The sequence below is a fragment of the Carica papaya genome, chromosome 7, assembly GCF_054855325.1.
Source record: "Carica papaya isolate Zhongbai chromosome 7, ASM5485532v1, whole genome shotgun sequence".
NCBI classification, from domain to species: Eukaryota; Viridiplantae; Streptophyta; class Magnoliopsida; order Brassicales; family Caricaceae; genus Carica; species Carica papaya.
The window spans coordinates 17,793,338-17,807,326 of record NC_142315.1 but is presented as its reverse complement, the minus strand read 5'-3'; the positions used below and the strand labels follow the sequence as shown (position 1 = coordinate 17,807,326).

General features: G+C 35.7%; 1 long non-coding RNA gene across 12 annotated transcripts in view; it reads right to left on the bottom strand.

The window, feature by feature from the left end:
• Positions 1-411: 411 nt before the first annotated feature.
• The window catches only part of LOC110816292 (uncharacterized), a 39,751-nt gene continuing 26,173 nt past the window's right edge, over positions 412-13,989 (bottom strand). For 2 of the 12 annotated variants that reach the window (XR_015813558.1, XR_015813561.1), the window contains exons 4-6: positions 3,791-3,829; positions 2,701-2,829; positions 412-1,053 (exon numbers count right to left, since the gene is read on the bottom strand). This is a non-coding gene — a long non-coding RNA (uncharacterized LOC110816292). Of the gene's footprint in view, positions 1,054-2,700; positions 2,847-3,790; positions 3,830-8,702; positions 9,221-13,989 lie in introns of all 12 variants that reach the window. The other 10 variants (XR_015813562.1, XR_002540010.2, XR_015813560.1 and 7 more) reach the window with 8 other exon arrangements.

Genomic DNA, 13,989 nt, shown 5'->3' with positions numbered 1-13,989 from the left:
AGTGGTTTTTCCTAAACTAAAGCCTTAGTGTAAGGGATTATTCTACATAATTGCTCTAATACCATTTATGATATCCCAGATACTAATTAAAATATAAGGGAGCCAAATACAGAAACAGATAAAAGTATATTAAAATATTTATATGCAGCAGAATAAATATATTACAATCCCTTACAAAATAAAATTTGAGTTCCAAATCTTACAATACTGAGGCAATACAAAAATAAATACAGGTCTCTCAAAAAGTTGGACTCATTAGAGTATGGAACAAAATATGAACTTATAATGATTCACGAATTCATGGGATCCTCGAATGCTTTAATGGGTAAGTCAATGAGCATTTCCTCACTATCATGCCATCATATTCATTTCGTTTACTTATTTACTTGTTAGAATGATACTAGCATGTAATGTCATGGAATATACATGTAAATATATTAAAGACATAGCAATAATTAAACATATAAACCATCATATATTCATGCAATACTTCCTTTATAAAATACTCCTCAAAACATACAAATAAATACCAAGTTTTCTTGCCGAAACCTTGAAGTTTTTCCTACACTCCTCTTCCTTTTATTCTTTCCTCCTCTCTCTCTAGCTCTCTCTCTCTCTCGCTCTCTCGAATTGCTTTAGTGAATGGAAGAAAGAAGATGAGGTGATAAAGGAGTGGTGGGGAGGGTCCCTATTGATAAAAAAGGAAACTGTTAGATTTATGCAAAGTAGCACAAATCCATGAAGAGAGAGGGAGGAAAAAAAGTAACTGATGCGATGCAATGACTAACAGATGTGATTGATGGATGACCGACAAGATGACAGTGACGCGACAACAGCACAAAGACTGAGGGCGTTGGCCAAGGGCAGCGCGCGCAGCTGCGCAATGTTGCACATCGTCTGCATGTGATGTGACATGTCTGCAATCTACACTCCTCGTGCCCCACGCAGATGGGACGTGCGCACAAGCACTCGTCCGATTGGCCGTGCGTAGGAAGGGGAAATTTTTTTGCATCCTTTCTACGGAATTTCTCCACCATTTCTTCTCTGTTTTTCCTGAAATTAACAATTCTCATAATATTTTCATTAAATAAACAAAATATAAAAATTCCTAAATAAAAAATAAAATAAATAAATGAAAACCCAAAATTATACGAGAACTGAAAACATAATTTTAAATAATCAACGGCCTTAGGCCTCGAATAAATAGAGATTTTACACAATAACTAAGTGAGAAAGTTTCGAGGTGTTACAGAATTACCCTATCCACCATTACCTAAGGTCAACGTAGAGGGTTAAACCCACACATACTTCAAATTATCAATGTTAAATTCAACATGCATTTCGTGTTTATAGAACACTATCAACACATATCCTCATTCATATCAAATAGCTAATAAATCATGTTTCAAATTCATGCATCAAAATAATTGAAAATCACAATTTAATCATCTAGAAACTCACTTAGAAATATATAAGAAAATACTCAAGAAAGTCCTCACCAAAATCTTTAAGCTTTTCAAGTTTTGTTTGGTTTTTGGGAGGAGAATGAAGATTATTTGGTAAAATCCTTGCGTTTAGTAGTTCTCAAGCAAAGTTTGAAGGCATTTGGAGCCTCTTTCTCCTTTTTCTCTCTAAACTCTCTTTCTTTCTCTTTTTTTCTCTTTAAAATTTTTTCTCTCCCTAAACGTTTTTCCTCTCTCTAAACTCTCTCCGTTAAGTGAAGGAGAGGAGAAATAGATGGGAATGGGGAGGAAAGTGAAGGGGAAGGGCTTTAAATAGCCATGGCAGCATGCATTGTGGACATGTGGCAGAGGATAAAGGGATGCAGCTGCGACAGTGACTGATAGGATGGCTGATCGGCCTGAGCAATGAACAGGATGCGCATTGACAGGGTGTAGGTTGGCAGTGCTGTGCACAATCACTTGCGCGTGCGGGCACGCAGGCACGCTTGATGTGACCCTACGAGCTACATGCAACGTGATATGTACGCAATCATTTGTGACAAAGCACTGTGAGCAACGCATAGTCCTCGCAGGCTCGTGCAGACTCTGCCTCACTTGTGCAAAGCGGATCCGCAAGCACACGGGCACGCGGGTGCATGGGTTCGCAGGTTGTTTATGCGGTTAACTGGGTTTTTCCTACGCAGTTTATCTTCTTTTTAATTTTCTTTCATTTTTCTTGAAGTTTAAATAATTTTTAGCTAATAATAATAATAAATAAAATTCAATAAGATAAATACCATAAATTAATAAAACAAATAATTAAAAATTAAAATATGTTCAAGAGAAATAAATTCTGAATACCGTCAAATATTCAAATTCAATGTTAGAGGGCGTATGGACCAAAAACATGAATTTTAAAAACCCGGCTTTTAAACACAAAGGTTTTGTTTTGTTACACAAAGCCTTATATACAAAGTTTGTTGGCTTGGTTGAAAAAGATTATTTTTAATTCTAAAAATTTCCTAATTTTTCTAAATATAAACTTTGGACCTCAGTCTAACGGATGTTCTAAAAATCATGCTCTAATATCAATTGTGACATCCCAATACTTGGTGGGGTAAAAAAGAACCTAATAACATAATAGATATGAGTGCATAAAAATAAATAAATATATGCAGCAAAAAATATCATCAGTTATAAAAATTAGAGTTTCAAATTTTACATATGAGGCCAAGATGATGGTTGCCAAAATACATACATACACAAGAGTTTATGAAGAGCTACTTCTTCCATTATAAAAGTATTTCATCAGAGTGCAGACAAATAATGCACTTGAATTCCTCCTAAAGATCCAAGAACGGATGCAAAGAAGCTTCAATGTATAACTCTGCGAGTGAATCATCACTTCCAACATCATTTGAGGGGGGACATAAATTGAGGTGAGTTCCAAATAAGTCAGTAAGGGAAATAGTATTTAAACTGAACTACAAGGATTTTCAAAGGTTATTTAATTTCTCAACTTTTTATTATCATAAAAACAAGTGACTTACCTCTTAAACTTATCGCATAACATGTTCATTTGAAATATTGAGAAAATATTTACTTTTCTTTTAAATTAAATCAGAAACATCGGTATTTAAATCACAATAGGAATTAAAGATAGAGTAGTGCAATATATTAGAGTTAATGATACAATGAGGTAATGTAACATAAACTAGTTGAACCAACAAAAAGCATGGCATTGTCATGACTGAATAGTGAGAAACACATTCATTTCAAGAGAAACCACAAAGGCATGGAAAATCAATCAATTATTCTAGCTATGTTATCAAATGATTTTATTTACATCTTTTACAGATCTTCATGCGAAACTGTGCTAACTTATATTAGCTGATGGTAGAAGGGATCCCCTACTACCATTGTGAATGGACAAATAGATTCATTTCAATATCAGATAGTTCAGAGATAAACTAATGACCACAACTGTACTTCACCACTATGGCCTCCTACAGAATAGATAAAACTAATGCCATAGTAGTACTTTGCCATTGTAGTCCCTATAGTCAATTGTGAATCCACTTTCATCAGAGAGATCCCAAGTACCATTCAAAATGAGTTGTTCACCAACAGATTCAGATAGAGATACAAAAATAGAAACAGAAAACCCCCGACAATAACTGTCAAATAGATTTTCAATTCTTTCCTCTTTCTTTACTGATTCCAATTTATAAATAATCATGAATTTAGAACCTGGTGGGGGTCCAATAAACATATCTTAGCCTAAAGAGGCCTTTATACCCAATTTTGCCATCGGGTCATCTTCTCGAGTTGAAGCTCAATAGAATTACCTCTCCACTATCACTCAAGGGTAAAGTAGAGGGCCAAATCTGCATATACATAAAGTATCATCAAAGTTCGATTAAACATACATCTTCATTTTTAAGAGAAACTACTAACATAAATATATTCACTCGTATCATATAGTTGATAAACAATGTTTAATTTCATGCATCAAGACAAATTAATAGTCATAAATGAATTATCTAAAAATTCACTTAGAAATGTATGAGAAAATACTTAAGAAATCCCTTACTGAAACTATTAGTGCTTTTTGAAGTCCTACGAAAAACAATGGAAAGATTGCTCAGCGATTCGTAAACCGTACGAAGGAAATTCAAACTCCCAGTCTCCCTTGATTTTCTCACAAATTGTTTCCTTAAATTCTCTCTAGAAATTGGGGAAGAAGAAATGTGTGAATTTAGAGGGAAACGAGGGCCCTTCAAATAGAATTTCTAAGCGAACAGGGGTTGTCAAATTATATGGGTGATTAGTGGCCAGCGATCAGCTAAGTGACCGACCGACCACCACATATGGCGTGCAGGTACCCCATGTATGTCAATCAGTTAAAACAAGTGACCACGCATGGAGCTGTGTGCACACTGTCAGGTCGACATGACAACCTACACGTGTCTGCACTGTGATGTCTGCAACGTGACAGCCCCGTGTGCGCAACTAGCGCATGGGCTCACAGGCTTGAGGGGTTTTTTTACAGCAATTTTTTCTTTTTTTATTTTTCTTGAAAATTTTCAAAAAATTTCATAAAAGTAAATAATTTAAAAATTAAATTCAAATAAAGCCAAATCTAAATATAATTTTAAATACTGATTCAAAATCATAAAGTTAAAAAACACGACATTTGGATATAGAGGTTTCAAGGTGTTAGATAAACTAAGTCCTCATTTATGGGACCGTTTGAAGTACTGTAACACTTTATCTTGTGCCTTACCATCATGCTTTATCACTCGAGTTTATTAGTCTTTATGATGTCTTCCATGACTCAATGCTCCAGAAGTATCACCATGATCCCTCCCATATCATTCCTCACCAATGACTCCTAGTGCGATTATATATGACCTACTCGGAGTATCTTATCGAAATCATCAATTAACAAGAGAGAGTCTCAGGTCCCCATAGTCAAGATTGTCTGGCAGTATCACTAACTATACGAAGCTACTTTAGAACTTGAAGACGAGATGTTGGACAAGTATCAAAAACTATTTTAAATTTTAAATTCGGAGGACCAAATTTTAAAAGGAAGGGAGCATAACAACCCTCATTCTGTTATCCAAAAACATTCAAAGCATTTCAATTTATTTTGTTTTAGAAATTATTTATTTTATGTTTTTGTAAAATTTAAAAATATTTAAATGCAAAAAAATCACCCAAAGTTTCAAAAAAACTCGTAGAATTCAAAAACCCCCGGACATGCCTCATGGCTCACATGTGAAGAGACTTCCCTACATGTGGACACCAGCCTTGCAGACACACGGGTTCGTCCTACGAAGTGATTTTCCTTGCATGCGAGCAATGCTTACGAGAGGCATGTGCCGCGAGCACAACATGTGGGAAAAACCAGCAAGGCACATGCGAGTTTTTCTCTGGCCGCGCAATAGGCCATGCGTGCACCAGCAGACATAGGCAGGTTTTACCTGAGTTTCACTAGCTAGCAGACTGCCCCCTTACAAGCCATCACCTTCACTGCACCTTCTCTCCACCACATGGAGAACGCATTCAAGTCGAGCCAGGTTGGTCAACCACTCAATTAATGACTAGTTTCATCTGTATGTGATCCGAAAAATCACTTAACTCCTCCCTCGCCTATTTAAACTTCTTATTTTCTTCATTTTCTTTCATTCTTTAAAGAGATAAAACCTACGAGAATTGAGAGCATTTCGGTGACGAATTTAAGTGATTTTTGATAGAAGGTCACGAGGTTTTTGCTATTGCATCCTCTTATATTGTTGCAAGCTTTCTATTTTGTCTGTCTTTTCTTCTCCGAGAGGTAAGACTCATTCCCTTACTTCTTTATTTTCCCTTCTTAGATTCTTCTTTTAGCAATCATTTCTCTCACATAATCTCTTTTTTTCATGAATTAAAATAACGACTTCTATTTTTTGGAAGTAGATCTCCACCTCTTCTATAACTTCTTCGTTTGTCTTAGGAACCCTTTCCATTTGTTTAAAGATAAGAAAAAACAACTTTAACTTTGGTAAAGAATGAAATAGTATTTTGATGCTTTTAACAGGACTTGTAGATATTTTTTATGGTTAAAACATTTAAAGTTGCATGCATGCTTACTTATGGTTTCGGTGATATATGTTCATATTCGAGGAGATCTTTTAATTGTTTGATTATTTTTAAATGCTAAATAAAGATTGCATGTGAATTATCGAATGCCTAGAACATGATTGAAATGATTTTGGGAGAAAATGTACGAAAATGGAAGCAGGAAAACATGGTAGATTGATTGCCATGCATGGTCATGCCATGTAGGCAGTGCACGCGGGTACTGCCCAAACACACCCAAGTGTTGGGGTAGCACCCCCTAACATGCTGTGGGCACACAACGAGCTACGCCCACACGCACAGGCTCTGCCAGGTGTCTATGCATGCTAAGGTAGACTTAACAAGTACGACGCGCGTGTGCATCACTCTGCTAGGTGTTGTATGGCGAAAGAGTCCGCGCGAGGGCACTCTGTGCCATGTGAGCGCACATGGGCATGTTGTGTCGCGCAAGTGTGTGCTTGCATGTTGTGCCACGCGAGTGCATCCGGGCATGTTGTGTCACACGAGCGCGCGCAGGCATGCTGTGTCGCGTGAGTGTCTACTTGCACATTGTGCCACAAGTACACCCCATGGCATGCTGTGATGAGTGAAGTAAGGATATGCCTCACTCACAAGGGCTTGCTCTGACATGCCTGAGTTCTAGGATAGCTTGTTTTGGGCAAGCTGGAATCTGCAGCACGCCTTTGCTCTACGATTTTACTATGCACACCTGCATGCCGAAAGGGTCGTGCAGTTGGCCTTTTCCTCGCCTAGTTAGTGAGTGCAAAGAAGATTTTCCCTTGTGGGCTTATATCTAAACATGGGCCCTAATGGGCCAAGTCTATTTGAAGGGCTTCAAGGAGCCCAGAAAAGGGTTAATGAGCCTTGATTGAACTTGGGTTTGTTAATGGGCTTTATGGAGCTCAGAGTTTTGTACTAGGCTTTGGAAGGGTCCAGGTTTTATTTGGTGGGTCTTAATGGGCTATCATAGGTTTTATAGGCCCCAATCGGCCAAGAACTAGTCTAATGGGCCTTGTTGGGTCTAGTTTGTTTAATGTGCCTAATTGGCCAAAGAATATTTGAAAAGTACTTTAGTGAGCCAATTTGCTGAATAGTAAAACTAATATGATTATTAGTAAATGGATGAGAGACTTTGGGAATAGCTTCAGGAACAATCAGGTGTTTTGATGAAAACATAAATCAACAAAAAAGTCCTAAATCCGTTTAACTGTTATCATGGAGGGGTTATTGTTATCTGTCTACTTACTGATTATAGGGGTCACAGTGGCAAATTATTGACGTAATCATAGAATATTATTGATATACTATATTATAAATTGAACTGTTTCCCCATTAACAACGGTAGTTGGTAATTCTCTCTACTCTCCGTTGATATAGGTCTAAATGGATTAGCATGAAGACTTGTAAACTGTGAAAATCAAATTGAGTCCAAATAATTAGAATAGATAAAACTAGAAAAGATTGTATAAATTGTCATGTTGTGGGCCGGTTGTGATTTCTTTGAACTATCTAATTATTATTGTATTGGACTTCACGATTAGGGACGATATTTGAAATGCTAATTTAAGTGAATTTAAACTAAGAATTTTTACTATGAAACTTTCAGCAGTCTTTATTGTGCAAGTTAGTGTTTGAAATGGTAAAAATATGTTTCATTGATTATAATTAATGAACCTATAAAACGTTAATAATATTGACTTTATACTGCTTTTCCTTACTGAGTTTCATGGAACTCACTTTAATCCATCCCCCTAAATGATGTAGAAGAAGATGATCTACCCCTTGACCTGCCCCTTGATGCTTACTTGGATCCATTTGTTGATCCTTAGATGATGAGTGAAAAAAAGTGTTGTACTCTTAGAGGCAATTATTTTATAATTTACAGGAGTAACTTAAACAATATTTGTAAATTCTAATAGCTATATTCAATGCCTTAGAAATATACTTATATTTTATAAGGGATAAATGTAACTTGTAGTTATATATTTAAATTCACTGCAATCATATCTACTATGTATTGGCCATCGCTGCCCACCAGGAAGGAGGATGTCACAACCCTGCCTTGTACTCAAAACAGTTTGCCTTATTAGCTATAGATTTTGATCTGGCATTTGTCTGTGCTCTTCCCATACTCACTAAGCTTCCCCTTTTGTCTATACTCTTGAAAGTTATTTTTTAACTCCTTTAATTTTAGTGCATTACTAACATCATCCAATGAAATACTAACCTTTCTATACAGTAAAGAATCAACAAAAGTCTCATAAGAGAATGAGAATGAATACAATACAATTAATGTCTAATGTTCATTATCAATCTTAATATCTATGTTATTTAGGTCCATAATGATGGAATTAAATTCATCAATATGTTGTCTAATGGGCATATTTTTACTCATTCTTAGATTGTACAACATTTTCTTGAAGTAAAGGTGGTTCGTCATCAATTTTGCATAGTATAACTGACGGAGTGGAACTTGAAAGGATCATAATACTCCTACAACCTCACACCACATAAAATCAGAAAGTTTTACCGCTTAATCCACTATCCTTACTTGATTCTACATTTATCAATAAGGAATACAAAAACAAGATAATCAAAAAAATAAAAAGGAAAAGGAGGAATGCCACGACTTACCTGATGAGTCACTCCTTGATTCTATGGCTCAACAAGACTTCCAAAGCTCTCTAGATTGAAGAACTTGAAAAACTCTCAGAAAATTAGCAAAACTAATTTTCTTAAGCAAAAAGTTTGAACTTTATTAATTTTCTGAATTGTGATTACATCTTAGGATCTAAAGGCTTCATGTAGGGTTTTATTTCCTAGTTTGAATGAAAATAGGATTACATAATTCGAATAGAAATCCTAAACATTATTTGTACTAGGACTCATGCTGAAAATTAATTAAATAATAGAATCCTAATTCTAAACATTATTTTGACTCCTCGAACCTCAATCCAATGCATGCAATATAGAAACTTAACCGCCTAATTAACCCCTCTCTCTACTTGAATCTACAACCAAGAATATGGCATGCAAAAATCAGAAATAGAGAATAAAAATGATGAAAAGAAGGATGCCACAAACTTACTCGATAAGTTGATCCCAACTCTTCGTCTCATTAAGACTTTGGAAAGCTTCCTAACTTCAAAGAACTTGAAGAAGAAAATTAGCACAAAACTAATTCTAAAAAAAAGCTTAAAGCTTAATTTTTATTGATAATTTGAATTGTGTTTATAAAGCCAGAACTTAAGCCTTTATATAGGCTTTTATTTCTTATTTCTACTTAGAATAGGATTTAAGATTCCTATTGTGACATCTCAGATACCTGGTGGGTTAAAAGCGAGCTTGATAACAAAGTAGATACGAGTGCAAATAAGCAAATATATATGCAGCAAAAAATAATATCCCTTACAATAAAATTTGAGTTTTAAATTTTACAACTAAGGCCATAGAGAGGGTTGCCAAAATATATATATACAAAAATTTATTGAGAGCCACTTCTTTCACAACAAGATGGTTTTATCAGAGTGCAGATAGATAAAGCACTCATAATCCTCCTAAAGATCCGAGAATGGATCCGAATAAGCTTCAATTGGCAACTCAACAAGTAAATGATCACTTCCATTATCTAAGAAGGGACATGGATTAAGGTGAGTTCCAATTAACTCAATAAGAACAATAGTATTTAGAGTACACTACTAGGGTTTTTCAAAGGTTATTAAACTTTAAAGTATAAGAAAAGTGACTTACCTCTTAGACTTGTTATGGAAAAGATTCAATTGGATTATTGAAAAAACATTTAGTCTCTTTTAAAGCATAATTTTAAAACATTGGTATTCCAATCATAATATAATGTAAAGACAGAGCAATACAATACAAAATAGTCAAGATATAACTAGACAGTATAATAAAAACTAGTTGAACCAAATAAAGGCATGACAAAGTCATGACAAAATAGGGAAGAACATATCATGAGAAAATATTAAAGCATGGAATATCAAGCAACTATTCTAGTCATGTCATTAGATAGTTAAGTTTTATTTATGTCTTTTACAGATCTTTGCAAGAAGCTGTTCTAACTTATGTTAACTAAGGGCAGAAAAGATCCCCAAATTACCACTGTGAATTGGTAAACATATTTAATTCCATATCAGATATTTCAAATATAATCTAAAGACCACGGCTGTACTACGCCACTGTGGCCCCTACAAATCAGGTAAGACTAATGATCACGACTGTACTTCACAACTGTGGCATCTACAAATCAGATCGCGAATCCAGTTTCGTTATAGGGAATGCCAGTGCCATTCATAAGGAGTGGTTCACCAACAGATCTATATACAGATTCAGATACAAAAATAGAAACTCCTCAGAGATAACGGTCAAATAGATTTTCCATTCTTTACTTTTTCTTTACTGATTTCAATTCATAATTAATAATGAACTTAGAACCTGGTGGGGGTCCAATAACTTATCCCGACCCTAAGGGCCTTTTTACTTGGACTTAGCCATCGATTCATCTTCTCGAGTCGAGACCCAATAGAATAACTCTCTCCACCATTATGCAAAGGCAAGGCAGAGGGTCAAACTCGCACATACTTCAAATTATCAATGTCAAATTCAACATGCATTTCATGTCTACAGAACACGATCAACACATATCCTCACCTCTATTAAATAGCTTATAAATCACCTTTCAAAATCATGCATGAAGATAATTCAAACTCACAAATTAATTATCTAGAAACTCACTAAGAAATGTACGAGAAAATACTCAACAAGTCCCTTACTGAAACCTTTAAGTATTTCAAGATTTATTTGCTTTTTAAGAGGAGGAGGAAGATTATTTGGTAGAATCCTTGCGTTTAGTAATTTTAAAGCAAAGGTTGAAGGCCTTTGGGCTCTTTTTCTCCTTCTCTCTAAACTCTCTTTCTTTCTCTAAAGTCTCTCTCTCTCTAAGGTAAGGGAAGGAGAGGAAAAATGGATGGGAATAGGGGAGAAAAAAGAAGGGAAAGGGCTTTAAATAGCCATGGAGGGGGAATTGCATGTTTGCCATGTGGCAGCATGCATCGTGAACACATGGCATAAGGTGGAGGGGTGCAGTTGGCGATGATGACCGATGGGATAGCTGACTGGCATAGGCGACTAACAAGATAAACACTTATAGATGCATGGGCACATGGGTGCACGGGCTCGGGGGCCCATAGTTCGCAGGGTTTTTTTTTTTCCTTGCTATTTTTTCTTCTTTTTTTTTACTTTCTTTTATTTTTTTTGAAGTTTGAAATAGCAATTTTTTTAGTGAAAAATAATAATAAATAGAATAAAATAAATTAAATTAAATACCATAAATTAATAAAACAAATATTTAAAATAGGTCCAACTGAAATAAATTCTGAATAAATATTTAAATTCAATATCAAAGACCGTAGTGCTGGAAATATGAAGTTTAACAATACGGTATTTGCACACAAAGCTTTCAAGGTAGTACACCTATGCAAACTCTAGAATTTAATTCAACTAGAAAATAATTACTTTAATAATAAAATAATAGAATCTTATTCTAAACCTAATTTAAATATATAAAATAATTAATATTTTCTCCCTATCCAAATTTTCAAGGATCTTTATCTTTTTTGGACTTCAACTTTGAGTATAAATCCTCCTCTAATTTAGCATTTAAATCACGTGGGATAACTGTAGAAGCTTGAAAAACCTTGTAGACTTAGGAAGAGTGAGAAACCAAGTCCCAAAGGACGGGAAAGTCCAACCGCATGGGTGAGCTACTGGGTGCCCAGGTTAGTTGCAGGTCACGTGAGTGGGTTGGCTATATGGACCTAGGTTGTGCGTGTGCAGGGCACTAGGCGTGCGACCAGCCACTTGCGCACATGCACGTTGCTATGCGCATGCTCTGTGTCTCCTGTATGTATGCCAGCACGCGGCTAGCTGTGCAGAGTTGTCTGTCCACACGCCTCGCGCTCTGCTTCACATGGGCGATGGACCTACATATGCGATGGGGCTCTCCCTCATGTGTGATGGTGCGTACACATGCTAAAAGCACGTCACGTGAGTGACACGTGCCATCCCCTAATTTCTTAGACCAAACAATTTCATATGATCTTTAACAATGAGCTCGTTGTTTACCCATTCTTGAACCAAAAGGTTGAAAATACTTTGAAATTTCTTGGCTCAGCTTCTAATAATCGGTCTTGGGGATAATTGGATCTGACATCTTATAAGCCTTAGCTCATCACGAAATTTGTGAGACAACTTGTTTTCTACTTGAGTGTCTGATATCACATCATCTCCGCCTTCTTTGAGAGTATTCATCCTCAAATCTTCACTTATATCAAAAGGAAAAAGATTAAAAACATTAAAAGTAGCAGACACTCTATACTCATTTAGTAGATCAATCTTGTATGCGTTGTCATTAACACACTGCAAAACTTAGAATGGTTTGTCTCCTCTGGGGTCAAGTTTCGATTTCCTTTGTTTAGGAAATATTTTCTTTCTCATATGAACCCATACCCAATCTTCAAGTTGAAATACGACTCGTTTCTTAACTCTATTAGCATTATGGGCATATAATTCATTTTGTTTCTGTATATGCTGTCATGTTTTCTCATATATGGTTTTAATAAGCTCAACTCTCCATTGACTATTAATATTTTTAATTCCTTGCGCAGGAATAGGTGTGAGAGCTAACAGAGTTGAAGAGTTAAAATGCTAAACTACCTCAAAAGGTGAAAACCTAGTGGAAGTGTGGATACTGCGTTATAGGTAAACTCCACCATAGGTACACAATCCTTTGAAGCTTTCAGATTTTGTCCAACCACAACTCTTAATAGGGAACCACAAATCTTCACTTATACCACAACTCTGTTTAACTATTAGTTTAATGGTGATATGCATTAGAAAATAATAGTTTTGTCCCTAACTTGCCCTATAGTACTTACCAAAAATGGCTAAGAAACTTAACATCCCTATCACTCACTATTGTTTTAGGTATGCCATGAAGTCTCATGACATCCTTAAAGAATAAGTTCATGATACTTATTGCATCATCGATTTTAGACATGCAATGAAGTGGGCCATTTTAATAAATCGGTCCACTACAACAAATATGTTGTCATTACTCTTCCTGGCCCTGGGCAATCCTAACATGAAGTCCATAGAAATATTTATCCATGGTGTCATAGGTACAAATGAAGGCATATAAAGACCATGAGGTAATACTCTAGATTTAGCTTGTCTACATGAAATGCATTGACTACAGATGCGCTCAACATCCCTTTTCATATTGGGCCAGTAAAAGTGTTCATTCAAAATATGTAGCGGTTTGGCTACTCCAAAGTGTCCCATGAGTCCTCCACTATGCGTTTCCTGCACTAACAATTCTTTAACTAAATAGTTGGGTACACACAGTCTACCTTCCTTACGAAGGAACCTATTACTCTTATGGTACTTCTGGAATTCATAATTCTCACACGTATGATAAACAGTAGAAAAATCCTTATCATTTGCATACATCTCCTTAATATGTTCAAAACTTAAGAACTTAAAACTTATGGTGGATATTAAAGCATACCTTTGAGATAATGCATCAACGACAATGTTATCGTTTCCCTGTTTATATTTGATCACATAGGGGAATGATTCTATAAACTTTACCCAGTTCATGTGTCTATGGTTGAGTTTACCTTAGCCCTTTGGGTGCTTAAGAGAGTTGTGATTAATGTGAATCACGATTCATTTGGTAGCAAGTAATGTTGCCATACTTTTAAGGACCTTACCAAGGTATACACTCCTTATCATAGGTTGAGTAATTTAATGGTGTGCCACTAAATTGCTTTTAAGGACCTTACTAAAGTGTACTTTTAAGGGCCTTACCAAGGTGTACAACTCCTTATCGTAGGTTGAGTAA